This window comes from Echeneis naucrates, chromosome 24 (assembly GCF_900963305.1).
Source record: "Echeneis naucrates chromosome 24, fEcheNa1.1, whole genome shotgun sequence".
Classification (NCBI taxonomy): Eukaryota; Metazoa; Chordata; class Actinopteri; order Carangiformes; family Echeneidae; genus Echeneis; species Echeneis naucrates.
Window position 1 is genome coordinate 2,430,684 of NC_042534.1, and position 13,283 is coordinate 2,443,966.

Genomic DNA, 13,283 nt, shown 5'->3' on the forward strand with positions numbered 1-13,283 from the left:
GGTAAACCTCTGCCAAGGATTACTTGTCCATAGTGATATTTAAAACTCAAATAATAACACTGAATGTAAATGGGCTGAGTACTTAGACAAGCGCATCCCATATCACTGCCCAAAACAGGACGGAAAGCGTGGACGTTGAGAACATTTTAATTGCATTTTTGATGCTAGAATTTCATCCAATGTAGATTTTTCTTAATCATAATCAGCTTCGTCTCCTCCCTGTGAGTGTATGATACATTTAACTGTGTGTAACATCTGCAGCATTAAAAAAAACAAGAGGTCCAAAAAAAAAAGTGCTCAGTTTATTGGCTTCTTCAAAATATAACCCTAACAGCATAAAACGGCTTAACTGAATATTTAATAGTTATTGGATTGACATTGGTGTCAGAATGAAACCATTTTACAGCTGAGACAAAGAGCTTTTTCTGTGTGTGTGTGTGTGTGTGTGAGCTAAAACCTTAATGATTTTGTTTTTCACATGTCAAGCCACATGTGTCTCACACGTTCCCACAGGCGACACGTCTGAGCCTTGTATCTCCTGTGCCTTGTTGCATTAGGCCAGAGCAAAGCAGGGGAAGAGGCCGATATCGCCCAGGCCATCTGCTCACACTGACCACTGGTCTGTGCGTTGGCGGAGCTGCGTTCAGGAACATGCAGTAACCTCTAAACCCTTCTGACACTTCCCAGGCTGATGATTGATTTCCACCTTGCAATGTCAGAGAGTAATAGAGTAATAAATTTTTCATCTCATATTAGGTCCTGCTTCGACTGGCCTTTTTTTTTTTTTTTTTCCTCTGAATTTTCTGACATATAATGATAATCAGAGTCATCAGTCTGCTCTTTAGTTATGCATGAGCACAAAAGAGCAATGCACAGCAGTTTTCTGGGTTCCCTTCACCTATGGCCTAGCTTTAACGCTCTGCACATTTGCCCGCTAAAGTGTACAGAACCGACGCTCATGCATAGAAAGCAGTCGCTCATTGATGGCAGTTCTCCTGTGGCGTTGCTTTTCATGATTTGTGATGCAATACTTTGTGTACTGCCACTGTTATTTAAGACTTCTTGCAATAATTTCTAATCCCACAAAGCTGCTTTCAGCCCCTTTGTGTAGTTCAGGCTCTACGCGGATTTCACTGTCATGATTTCTTTTTTTTTTTTTTTTTTTTTTTTAGGATGTTAGTTAAAGTTTGAGTTTGCCTTTATTGTAGAGCCTCTGTCAAAAAGAAGGCGGTGCAGGGATTTTGCTGCTATGGCAACAAGTTTTATGTAAATTATAATTCAGGGTAATGCCATGTACTGTAAGAAGTGGGCTGAGGATTTTTCATAATGGAATAAGCCTGATTTTTTTTTTGTATCCTGTCCACACTGAGCCCTGCTGAAGTTTCTGGTTGTTGTCAGAGTACTGGGAAACTGAGAGGGCAGCATGCCATTTTGCATCGTCAGGAGAATGCTTTATAACAAATGTATTACCTAGTCTAGTGTGTGTGTGTGTGTTTCATCAGCAATGCCTGACTGACTTAATGTTGAAGTGAGTCAGAAATAGACCTCTGAGCTCTCCATGTATTTCTGGACGAAAGGATTGAAAGAGAGAGATGGTGAAATGCTGTTTTGTGTGTGTGTGTGTGTGTGTGTGTGTGTGTGTGTGTGTGTGTGTGCGCTGTTTACAAGCCATATTCGATAGTACTAGTGCAGCACCACAACATCATCCTGCACATAAACATTTTAAGACAATGGTCTCCAATTGTTGGGGAAAAAAAAAAAAAGAAATTCAGAAAAATGTTTTTTGTTTAACCAGGACCTCAAAAGCTGATATCTTCTGGTTGGCTGTTCAATGTTTCTGAAGCTTTACCAAATCTAGACTTGAATTCCTCATGATATAGTGCAGATACTGCCTTATCAGCCTCAACAATATGTAGGTGTACACACACATCACTTTGAATTTAAGAACTGCATATATGAGTTTATGATAGCTTTCAGTTTCATGATGGTTTGTAGTGAAAGCAGACATGTAGGCTCTACACCTGATCCAGAATCTGGACTTGGGTTAAGTATATATATTTAGATCATACCATATTTTCACATCATTGAATTGAATGAATTGAAGTATTCTGGAATGATGCATCCTACCAACATCCTGCCTTAAGTGACAGTGCTGGCTGAATATACTGCTGAAAAAACGCAAACAAACACTGTCATCACTTGGCAGCAACATAAAAACCAAGATGCGCGTGTGTGTGTGTGGGTGTGTGTATATGCTGATGCCATAATCCAGGGGTGGTAGTGCAGGGATCTGTTTAGCCTGGGCAGGGTTAGATAGCAGATGGTCAGAACAACATGACTCCAGACTTGGGGATTGAGTATGGGGCTGAAGGGGGATTTAAAGTCCGATACTGCTCATTCAAAACCAAAGCCACAGTTTGCGTTGCATTTTTGCCAATATTTCATCAGTTGAATTTTTGAAATGTATCACTAGAAAGTGTATATTTTCAGATTAACATGCAGACATTAACTGCCAGGACTATCAAAGGAGAAATGTTAAGAGTATCAGAAACTGTTTTCATGTTGGCAGGAAATACTCCTGCTATGAGTACTGTTAGTCTAAATATTGGCAATAGAGGTTATGAAGATCATGATAGTCTTTCTAGTTAAACAAAAAGCTGCTCCCAAGACACAGATCAGAAGCAGTTACAAAATAGATATTGGGATGTTGTTTCTTGTATTACCAAGGATGATATACAGAGAATCTGCTCCAACAGTCTGAGATCACTTTCCCATTCACAACAGAGATAAGAGTAACTGTGTGCGGTGGAATGATGCAGGGCAGGTGAGAGGCCAAAACAAGCTGAGTGACGTCTTATTATGAGCTGTTGTTTATCACGACGAGCGATGCCACCCTTTTGGTCCTGGGGGCTTTTTCTGGAGGTTATAAAATTGAAAGATTCCCCCGCAGAGAAAGAACCACATCTTTAAATTTAGAGTCGCTTATCTCTGAATATGATACAAGGTGAATGAAAACATGAAGTGTGTGTGTGTGCAGGCCGGCCTGCTGCTGCTGTGAGGAGAGCAGCTTATTAACCTCTGCAGCATGCTCCTTCACTGATTGTCACAATTCTCTGTCAGATTTCATTAAGATTGCACCCACACACACACTTGCACTGAAACACACAGACAGGAATAGAGATAAGATGTGTAGGAGAGAGAGGGGATATTGGCCTCAAGCACTATCCACTACAAATACAAAGCACTGTCGACATGCCTGTTGACACACACACGCACACACTCACACAAACACATTTCCAAAGTGTGTATGGAGATGTTTGTGATGAGTCATTCTTAGCGTTTGACCTTCAATGTTTCTTGTGCCTGTGTGCAGCCAGAAGCCATCCGTGTTGGGACTACACCTCTCTGATTGTTTTCATTGGCTGCTGTTGCATTCAACCATGTCGCAGCAACAGGCGTAAGACAGCAGCAATAATGATGATTGGCTGTAGCACATGGCTCATGAGTGAGACAGATATTTTGTATTTTGGTTTTTCTTTTGTGTTTTTTGTTTTCCTGGATACACATTCTCTAAGCGTTCAGGAGACATTTGAAGTCAGCTGCAGTCAACAGGCTGTAAAAGCTGCAATGAAACCTGCCTCACCGAGCCACTGAATGACTAATGTTAATGTAGGGTTTTTGAATTTTTAGGGCTTGAAATTACATTTATTGTGCCACACTATATTGAATACTAGTGGCTTTAATCCAAACCTAATAATACTCTCTTTTCAGCACTCCCATGAAATCCATTACAATGTGAAATAGAAAGGATGTTTGTAATTCAGCAACCTCATTCTTTTATGTTCATCTTTGAGCCCATTGTGTAATCTAAATTTTAAAATATGTATTAGTACTGATACCTAAAAAAAAAAAAAAGCCCTCAAAGGCCCTAAATGAAAGAGCAGATTCACATATGATGATCAGTTGTAGATGGAGAGAGAGGATCAGATCTTGGCATCAGTTTTCCCTCCAGAAGGAGCCCTCAGTTGTTTTACCTCCATCTTGCCTCCTTTATTTCTATTCTTTGGTATTACCCAGCTCTCTGTATTAATGGCTGTCCAGCAGAGGAGAGAAATCTGTCTAAGGTCTGTGAGGTTTAGCTTACTCAAAGCCAAAACAGCAGTCTATCAAAAAACAGAGAACAGGTCAGAGAGATTTCCTGCAAGACTGTGAGCCAGTGATGCGCCAGCCCAGCAGCACGTAGCCCGTCATTGCTTGAACGTAAATTGCCTGAAATGAGCCTCACTCTGCACGGGATTGTTTCACCATGAGGGCTTTCAGATGATGTAACAGTCCTTGTGATGGCCGTTTTGAAAGGAAGGTGCCTGCGGGCAACAGCAGCAGTGCAGTGCCGATAGTATTTGTGGAACTGCCAAATAACCATGCCACTGTTCTAGAAAAAGAATATTGTTGACCCATTTCTTCATTCAGTGTCTTCTCTTTAGACCAATAAATGATAATGTCATTATTCCATTTGTGTAAACTACATTGAACAGTCTAAAAATTCTGCCTAATTATCTTTTTGACCTCTAAATATTATGAAAGGATTTGGTCATTTTCTGGCTGGACCACAAATCAGCGACATCACCCTTTATCATGTTGACCCCATGTTTGGAGCAGAAGGTGGACTGAGGGGAGCTGACCTGCTCTGTACGATCCTGATTAGGAGGTACAGTCTGCCAATCACACAACAGCCATGCCCTGGAATACATAACCTCCATTATTGTCTGTAACCTCCAAATGGGACCATCAGTGAAAAACAAAAACCCTCGGGTTGTATTGAAGAGCCCTTAATAGAGAGCCCTCCTCTCTGCGCAGCCACTTAACAGCTGACGTGAATGAGCTTCTAAATTTCTGTCTTAGTATTTTACAAGAAATACATCCACAATTATACGACAGCTTATCTTTAACTGATGAGGTTTTTCACAATGCATAGCAGCAGTTTGAAAGTGACTGCTGGTGAAGACGTAGTCTCAGTGGACCACTTTTCAGTCACCATTTCAAACTTGTTCTCTTGTCTGGCAACAGAAACAGAAAAACATGTTCAAGACAACACAGCATGAAATTCGGCAGTATTAAAACACTGATTTTAGGAGAGAAGCAAACAGATGAAGGCCTGAAACTGTCTGACACTAGGCAGAATGCAACGAGCCGACAATGCAGTCCAGCCATATGCTCCATTTTGACCTGTTGTTATTATTATTTACTCTCAACTTGCTGGCATGTTGTGTCACACATACAGCAAAACCGCCTTTAATTCGCAGATTTTTAAAAACTCTCATTCCCACAGGTTCCAAAACTACTGCTGTAATACAACACACTATGTAAACCGGTGAAAGCTGAAGCCAACACATTCATTCATCTTTTACTGCTTATCAGTTTCTGGATGTCGGCTCACTCACTCTGGGTGAGGGTGGGGTCACCCTGGACAGGTCCCCGGTCCATCACAGGACCAACACACAGAGACAGACAGAGACCGACAACCACTCACACTCACACTTATGGACCACCTTTTAGAGTCACCGATGAACCCAAACATGATGTCTTTAGACTGTGGGAGGAAATCCACACAGGCATGGGGAGAACACGCAAACTCTGTGACCTTCTTGTTGTGGGGCAACAGTGCATTGGTCGTGCCCCACCAGCGCGTTCTGAATTGCGTAAAACCCAGAACCTGTATACAGCCTTAATGGTGAAAAAGCAGTTGCATAAATTTGCATGTGGGTGCACCGGCTGGGTGAAAAATCCATATACCATTCATCATTAATGACAAGTGTGGGCTCGATTTCCCGACTGCTGGACCATTTTATTTTACATCAAAGTATACTCTGGTCCTGTTTATTTCAGCCAACAAACCTGGTTGGATGTGCTTTAACCCTTTAAATATCTTACAGGCAATTAAAGCAGAAAAAAACACAAGATGTACTTTTTTTTGTTATAAATACTGAACAGCAGACACAAATGAATATTCAGTATTTTAAAATGAAATAATAAATATCAGAAACAGCCTTTAAAACCAATTTAATGTGAAATCCACTTCAAAGTGTAGACCTCCCATCCTGACACTAGCCCGAACGTTTAACTGGAAAAAGGAGTTTTTTGGCAGACATTGTCAGTAGAGAGCAAGCATCTGGATTTTAGAGGCTACAGTCTGCTTTGACTTTCTCCTCTTTTCTTGGCAGCATCACAAGCTTACATGCCCACTGGGGACCTGTCTTTACTCACTGGGTTCTTTTTCTCTTTCCTGATGGGAGAGACAGACAAAGACCTAATACTCACTGCTAACCCCTCTCTCATTATCAACAGTTTGATTCAGATGGGTTTTTAAGACTCAGAGGAACAGCTGTAGCTGCAGGCTGTGGCTTCCACATTAGGCAGCTGCTGAAGAAGGTGAAATGCTGTCGTTCATCAGCAGGACTTACTGAACTCATTCACTATTTCCAAAAATGTTTTCTAATGTTTGACTTCTAATATCTTTTGAATCAGGAACTGCTATAATGAGTTCATGGTTTATTTGGGTTGTAAAAGCTGTTTGAAGTACTGGACAGACTCTGTGAGATTTTAGCTAGCATTTGCATTGTTATGTGTTGAGTTGTACATTGAAGAATAAACGTGAGAATGTAAGAATGGGTCAGTATACATCAGTCTGTTGCTCACCTGTCTAGCCCTGACATTAAATTAAATTTATGGACACATTAAATTTTAAGGGAACTTTTTAAAATTCATCAGCTCAGTCTTGGATTGAGTCCACATTTAATTACGCTCATAACATATAGTTATTGGCACAATTTGCCACCATTTTGACCCGGCACTTCACAATTAACAGTCCTACTCACCACAAAACCTAAGCTAATTTATTTGGATGCACTATTTGCTAAAAGACAAGATACTAGTTTAATATTACTCATCCTAATTAGACTAATAGTTTTTTTTTTTTTACCCTTTTAATTCTTTTACTAACCATGGGCGGATTGACTTCACAGATCTTTTTTTTAATGCAAAATGTTTTGTCTGTTTTATTTGTGACAAGTATAACGTCACTGGAATAACACAATGTTTTCACTGGCGTGAAAAAGAGGTCGATCTTGTAATCAATGAGGGGAAAAAAGCTTATTGAGCCACATAGAAAAAGGAGATGTCCGCATTTTTTGACACTTTCTGTCAATAATGTAAATTTGCATGATGAATTATCATAGCTGTAATTCTGATTATATATCAACCAAATGTGTTGAGGATGAGGCCTTTCTTTCCTTCCTTATTTCTTCCTTTCTTCCTGTTTTTCTTTCCCGGAGATGGTGCCCATCTTGGCTCTTTCTAAAATTGGCAGGCCTATTCACTCTTCTCTCCTTCACGTCCTCTCTTCATGCCTGTTTATCTGTTTGTCCTTCCCTCAAGCTAAAGGACATTCGAAGAACAGTCGCTATGATTTCACCCAGCCCCTGGTCTGTCTTCCTATTAAGATAAAATGAAACGGATCCCTGAGGGGGGATTTGAGCCATTATAAGAGCAAACAGTGACAGCTTAAACGAAACAATAGAGCAATAACTTGAAGCTTATATAATATTTGTAAGGGGAGTATAATGCGAGCCAAATATATTATGTGCAGCAGAAATTTAGACTAGAAGTTTAGACTTTGGAAGTAAGCAAATGACAAGTGAAAAATAGGAATGGGAGAGTCATACCATTTCCACTTTATCTCTTGTTCTCTTGTTGCTATGGAGACAGTAGTTTTTTTTTTTTGCTATTCATCACTCAAGCCGTGTGGCTGTAGAAGCCAGCAGTTTATAGAAAGTATATTTTAAGATATAAAAAAAAAAAAAACTAAACAAAACAATTTCCATGTCATTTAATAAGATCAACATTTTGGGCTTTGCTCCTAGTTTAAAATCACAAAGTATATGTGAAGATGAAGTGGAGCTAATATTCAAAGGGCCTTGTTATAACATTACCCCAAATATCTTTATCCCCACAGACCCCTGACCTTTATTTACCCTGAGGGGTTGATTGCTTGACAACCCCATGACTCAGCATTCTTCCTTTTAAACCAATCAGTTCTGTGAGTGGTTGTTTATGTCCAATCAATAGCGCGGAGGCTCATTCTCCACAAATGCCGACCTTGCTTCTCTTTGCCTCTTTGTGCCCAATTCATTTTTGCTCCTTGTCATTTTTTTTTTTTTTTTCACTTTATAGCAGAGTTTGTGATATAAGAGTCAGCCCAGTTTGGCTAGGTGTACTGTAAAGTATCAGACATAAATGCAACTCATCATTTTTAACAGATGTGAGGTCGATTGTGGCTCAAAAACAAAAAAAAAAAACAAAACAATATGCTTGCGGAAAAGTTCATGTTTAGTTCAAAGGGGAAAAAAAGTTTGAGTCAAATTTGAAGTTCTCTCTGTCTAATCAGTCTTATCAAAAAGTATGGCTGTGACTTCAGTAACCAGGGAGCTGTAGATTTACCCTATTTATCCAAATTAAATTCTTCTGTTGATAAGGGAACCTCACCACCCAAAGAAGCTGACAAACCAAAACCTGAATTGCACAAGGGAGAACATTCTGTTGCCTTACTGCTGTCAAAGCATGAACTTACACTTTTACACCCTAATCAGTGATGCAGCTGCAGCTTGTTATATCATCCGTTGATTATCCCGATGGCCACAAGTGGCAGAAATAGGTTTTAGCAGTTTTCCATTGATTTACGCAGGGACATAGATAACGTAACATTTTAAAACCTCACAAGGAAACTAAAAGTTGAGAGCTCAAGCTTCCTGTACTGTGACCGAAGAGTGGTGCTTTTAACCGGGAGACAGAAAACGCCATGAGCCAAACACAGCTGGTTCAACAGCTGCTGTAGTTTATATTTTGTCCAATTCTACTGCTGTTTCTTGATACTTATCAATTTTAAATATAAATTTTTGTTACTTTATTTTAAAGGACTTCATGGCCGTATCCTCTACGATGCTATCAATAAGTTATGAAACTGCTCACTGTGTTGGGGCAAAGATGGCTTATTATGTTTGCATTGCAGTAATGAAAGATGGGTGTTCTCTCTGTAATCAGAAAATTATCCTTAGAAATGAAAGATAAATACTGTCACACCGCTCAGAAATTCTAGAGTAATGAATGTTAAATAATGTTACCTCCAAAGGCAGCGGGTACAAAGTCTAACTTTTTAATTTCTCTTTCCGTGCTGAAATTATTGCTGGGGGTGGTTTTTAAGCAAGAAGCTCATGGCAGCTGCAAGGTGAAAATTAAAGTTAACAAATGTGGGTTATAGTGGAATGGTTCTTTGCAAAGGTTATAGTTGATCAGTGTGTGCTTAGAATGCAGTGAATAAATTATAGTTTTGGAAAATGATCATATCCATGTTGTCAATGGATATATGGTAATGTTGCAGTTATGCTGGCTCATCAGTGAGGAATTTAATGACATGAAACCAAAAATTAAGTAAACTTTGCAAATTAGGAGCTTGATTGTTTTGTTGTTTTTTTTTTTTATTTTATTTTATTGTATTTGTGTTCTTAATCGATTGAACAGCAGGAAATTCAATGTTCCTGTCCAGAAAAGTCAGGCTTTCCTTAAGGCCATTTATCAAGCCAAATGCCAAACAAGCCTGAGCTCCAGCCGCTAAATGGTGAGAGTTTAATTCAATTCAGGTCTTTAGAACTTCTTTCGGTTTGGGGGGGAGGAAATAAGCAAACTGAAGATGTTGCCACAATGATTTGGAAATTTTAATATGAACAAATGTGATATTTTATAGACTAAACCGTTCAGAAATCAAAAGATTTATTTGTAGACTAATAGATTGTGAAAAGGTAAAGTGGAATCAAGAGCAACTGGAGTTCATTGGTCATGTTTCTCATCTCTCATCCAAAAAAACAGATAAACCTTTTGGATGGGAGGTAAAGTGTCTTCATACATCTACAACCAACCCCAGTTTTCATCGATTCAGCTTGTCTTCAACCTCTAACATTGGTTGTGTAATAAGTGAGGTTCACTCACTCAACTCACTTCACAGTAGAATTTCAAAGCATATAAGTCTGAGCTTAAGTAAAGTTGTTTGTGATATATATATATATATATATATTTTTTTTTTTTTTTTTCTGTACAAACTTTGTCAAATTAGTCTGAAGCCAACAAGGATTTGCTCAAATTCTGCCCCGGCCTGCCAGGCTGAGCACAGCCTGTGTTAGCACTCCTAGCTCTGCAGTCAACACAACGTGTGGACAGTTAGCATTCGGGCAGAAGGTGTGACCGGCTCATGTTCACAGCACCATGGAGCTCTCCCCTGCTTTTCTTTTCTTTTTTAAGTCTGTGAACATGTTTATATGAGAGCTTTGTATGTCAGGTGAGCCATGACAATCTGACCTTGTTTTTGCTCTCACCCTTAAACACACACACACACACACACACACAAAGCATCTTGGCCTTAATGTTCCTGCGAGGCAATGAATGTGTTTGTGCATGTTTTTTTTGTTGTTGTTGTTGTTTTTTCTCTTTTTCTTCGACTCGATGGAGTGAATACAAGGAGAGCTTCCTCTCAGGGTTGATGTCTTACTGCACTATTCAAATAGGGTTCACTCATTCCCATCGTGCCTAAAATACAACAAATGATGAGATCACACAGACGCACACATTCGCCCACGCACACACACATAAGACGTAGAGAGGCTGGAGGCTACAAGTGCTATAGACACTGATGCCACTGCTAATGGAATTCAGTGTGCTGTGACTGAGGGTGAGCAAAACACAGGGAGAGAGCAAGCTGTGCAGCTCCCAGAGGGATCCAGTGCTGTGCTATTCTTGACGCTCTCTCCATAATGATCGTCTCATTCATACATCACATCCTTCGCAACGCAGGCTCGTAACAGTCTTTCCTGTGATGACTGGTGTAAGCAGCAACTCTGTCAGACTGCAGCCAGACAGGGATCAGAATTATAGTACCTGAGCTGTAATTTATGGTTATGGTGTTTAAATTGAAGACCTATGAGGCAGCAGTCCCTACAGCTGTAGACAATGACCTCTAACACTGTGGTTGTGATCTACACATAACTCAACAGAAAGCCATCACACCTGAAATGATTTGTACGCTCCAGGGGCTGAGGTCCTGCTGGCAGAGGACAAACGGAGAGCTGTAGCTTGGTCTCAGTATGGGACTGATCACCTAAAGAGCCATTTCATTTCAGTGGTCTGTGGCGGTGACCTCTGTAGTCCAAGGGTAGGATGACTGGACATATATGGCAGCTATTGGCAATGGCGCCATTACAAATGTTATCGTTTTATTTGCCTCCTTGAAAAATCAACCTGCCCCTGTTGTTCTAATAGGAGCTGGCAGTTTGAATTAGGGCTGTGATATGCAAAAAAATGCAAAAAAACTGCAATTTCCCAGCCTGGGATAAATAAAGTATATCTATCAAAAAGAAATCACATTCCAATTATCTTGCCAGATATTGCAATCCCAGTTGAAATTATTGGTTTGTTCCAGCTTTATCCTTCCAGCTGCGGCCCTGGTTTAAGTACGATCCATGGCCATTTGTGGCTTGTCACCTCTCTAACTCTCTCCCTGCTGCTTCTCTTTCCCACTCTCTCTCTCATTCTCACTCAATATGGCATTTTAATTATTATTATTATTATTATTATTATTATTATTATTTTTTTTTTTTTTTAAGCGAAACCCTAAAAATACCTTAAAGAAATTATGATGGGTCTTATACCAAACAAACATGTTTTGGTTTTTTTTTTTCCATCTGGAGAACACGATTTGTGGGCTGAGGAAATGCACAACAATATTGTGACTCATTCTATTTTTATCAAGAAATTGCAGCCCCTACGATTTAGATATAGCACAACACACCAGGTTGTGAATGGTTTTTGTTGTACTGATTTCATGGAACAGTTACTATGTGACAATCCAGCTGTCTTTAGTGTTTGCATTCAATGATCCCAACCTCTTTCATCAATTGGAAGCTGCAGTTTGAAGCTTCCTTTGGACTTTTGCAGTCCATCTCTATTGAAAATTGAATAACAGAAACTAAGTTAGGCGTAACATACATGATAAAGTCAAGCAATCTGTAAAACAAATGCACAAACGGTTTTATTAACACTGATGAACATGATTATTCAAATGTGTCTTGCAGTGGAAAGCTCTTATTGGACTTTGAGGCTGACCATGCTGCTGTACCTGCAGGATAGAGTTGTTTTTGAGGACTAGTGTCTTGAAGTACAGACACTGTTCTGTGTGACGACTTTTAGGACAAGTAGAAAACACTAAAAATACAAAGAGGAGTGATAAAAACAAGATTGAGAGAGAGGCATGAGTAGGGAGCATAACCCAGGCGTTTGTGTGTGGATATGTGTGTGTCTGCTTTCAGAGGACAATCATCCTCTATTTCACAGGAGGCTGAGTGGCAAGCAGGTGATGGAGTATGCTTCATCATTCAACAGCTGTGGACACACATCCACACGCACAAATACCTAAAAGCAGGCATCTGAGGATGAGGTCAGATTAGATCAAGCTGTCGTTGCCACAACCAAGCGTTGCGTGTCTGTGCATGCCTCCGTGGGTGTGTATGTGGTCGGACATATTTGAAACTGCTGTGTTGTGTTCAGCCTCTGGGCAGTGTCGGTGTCAGTCAGGGTTAGTCCATGCAGTGAGGGAGACAGCTGGGGAGAGATGGTCGACTGGACAAACCGGCCACCACCTGGACACACTGACATTACACACATTAACACACAAAAAAAGAACGACAGAAAAACGAGCCAGCAACAGACAATGCCATTATTCATCTGGAATTTAAATATTACATTGTAGGAGGTGAAGACCTGGAGAGTGTGAGGATCGAGCTCAGAATGAAATGAGATCATCCTAATTTTGCATACTTCACTAAACTACTGTGGGTGGTGAAATTGGCAATGAAAATAGGCCAGTGTCCTCAGAAATACATTCATAATGAACGGCTCCTAGTAATGTGTATCCAGGGCTGATGCCCAGTGAAAATGATTAAAGCTCTGGCCTGTGGGGAAGGTCACTTTTTATGTCCCACTACGCAGCTTTTTTTTTTTTTTTTTTATTCAAAATAAATTTGAAAAGTATTTCAAGGTTTGTCAGATTTTTGGGCTTGTTCAGTGCCGATGCTTGACACCAAAATGTAATATTTTCTCTTGATGACTTAAAAGTTTTTACATCACTGACATCTGTCTCATCTATCAGACCAAATTGGCACTGTATCTTCCAAGTATCTAAGTCA

General features: G+C 39.9%; 1 protein-coding gene across 2 annotated transcripts in view; it reads left to right on the forward strand.

Annotated features, from left to right (window-relative positions):
- The window catches only part of fam184ab (family with sequence similarity 184 member Ab), a 95,084-nt gene that overhangs the window by 2,628 nt on the left and 79,173 nt on the right, over window positions 1-13,283 (forward strand). The gene's annotated exons all lie outside the window — the stretch shown is intronic.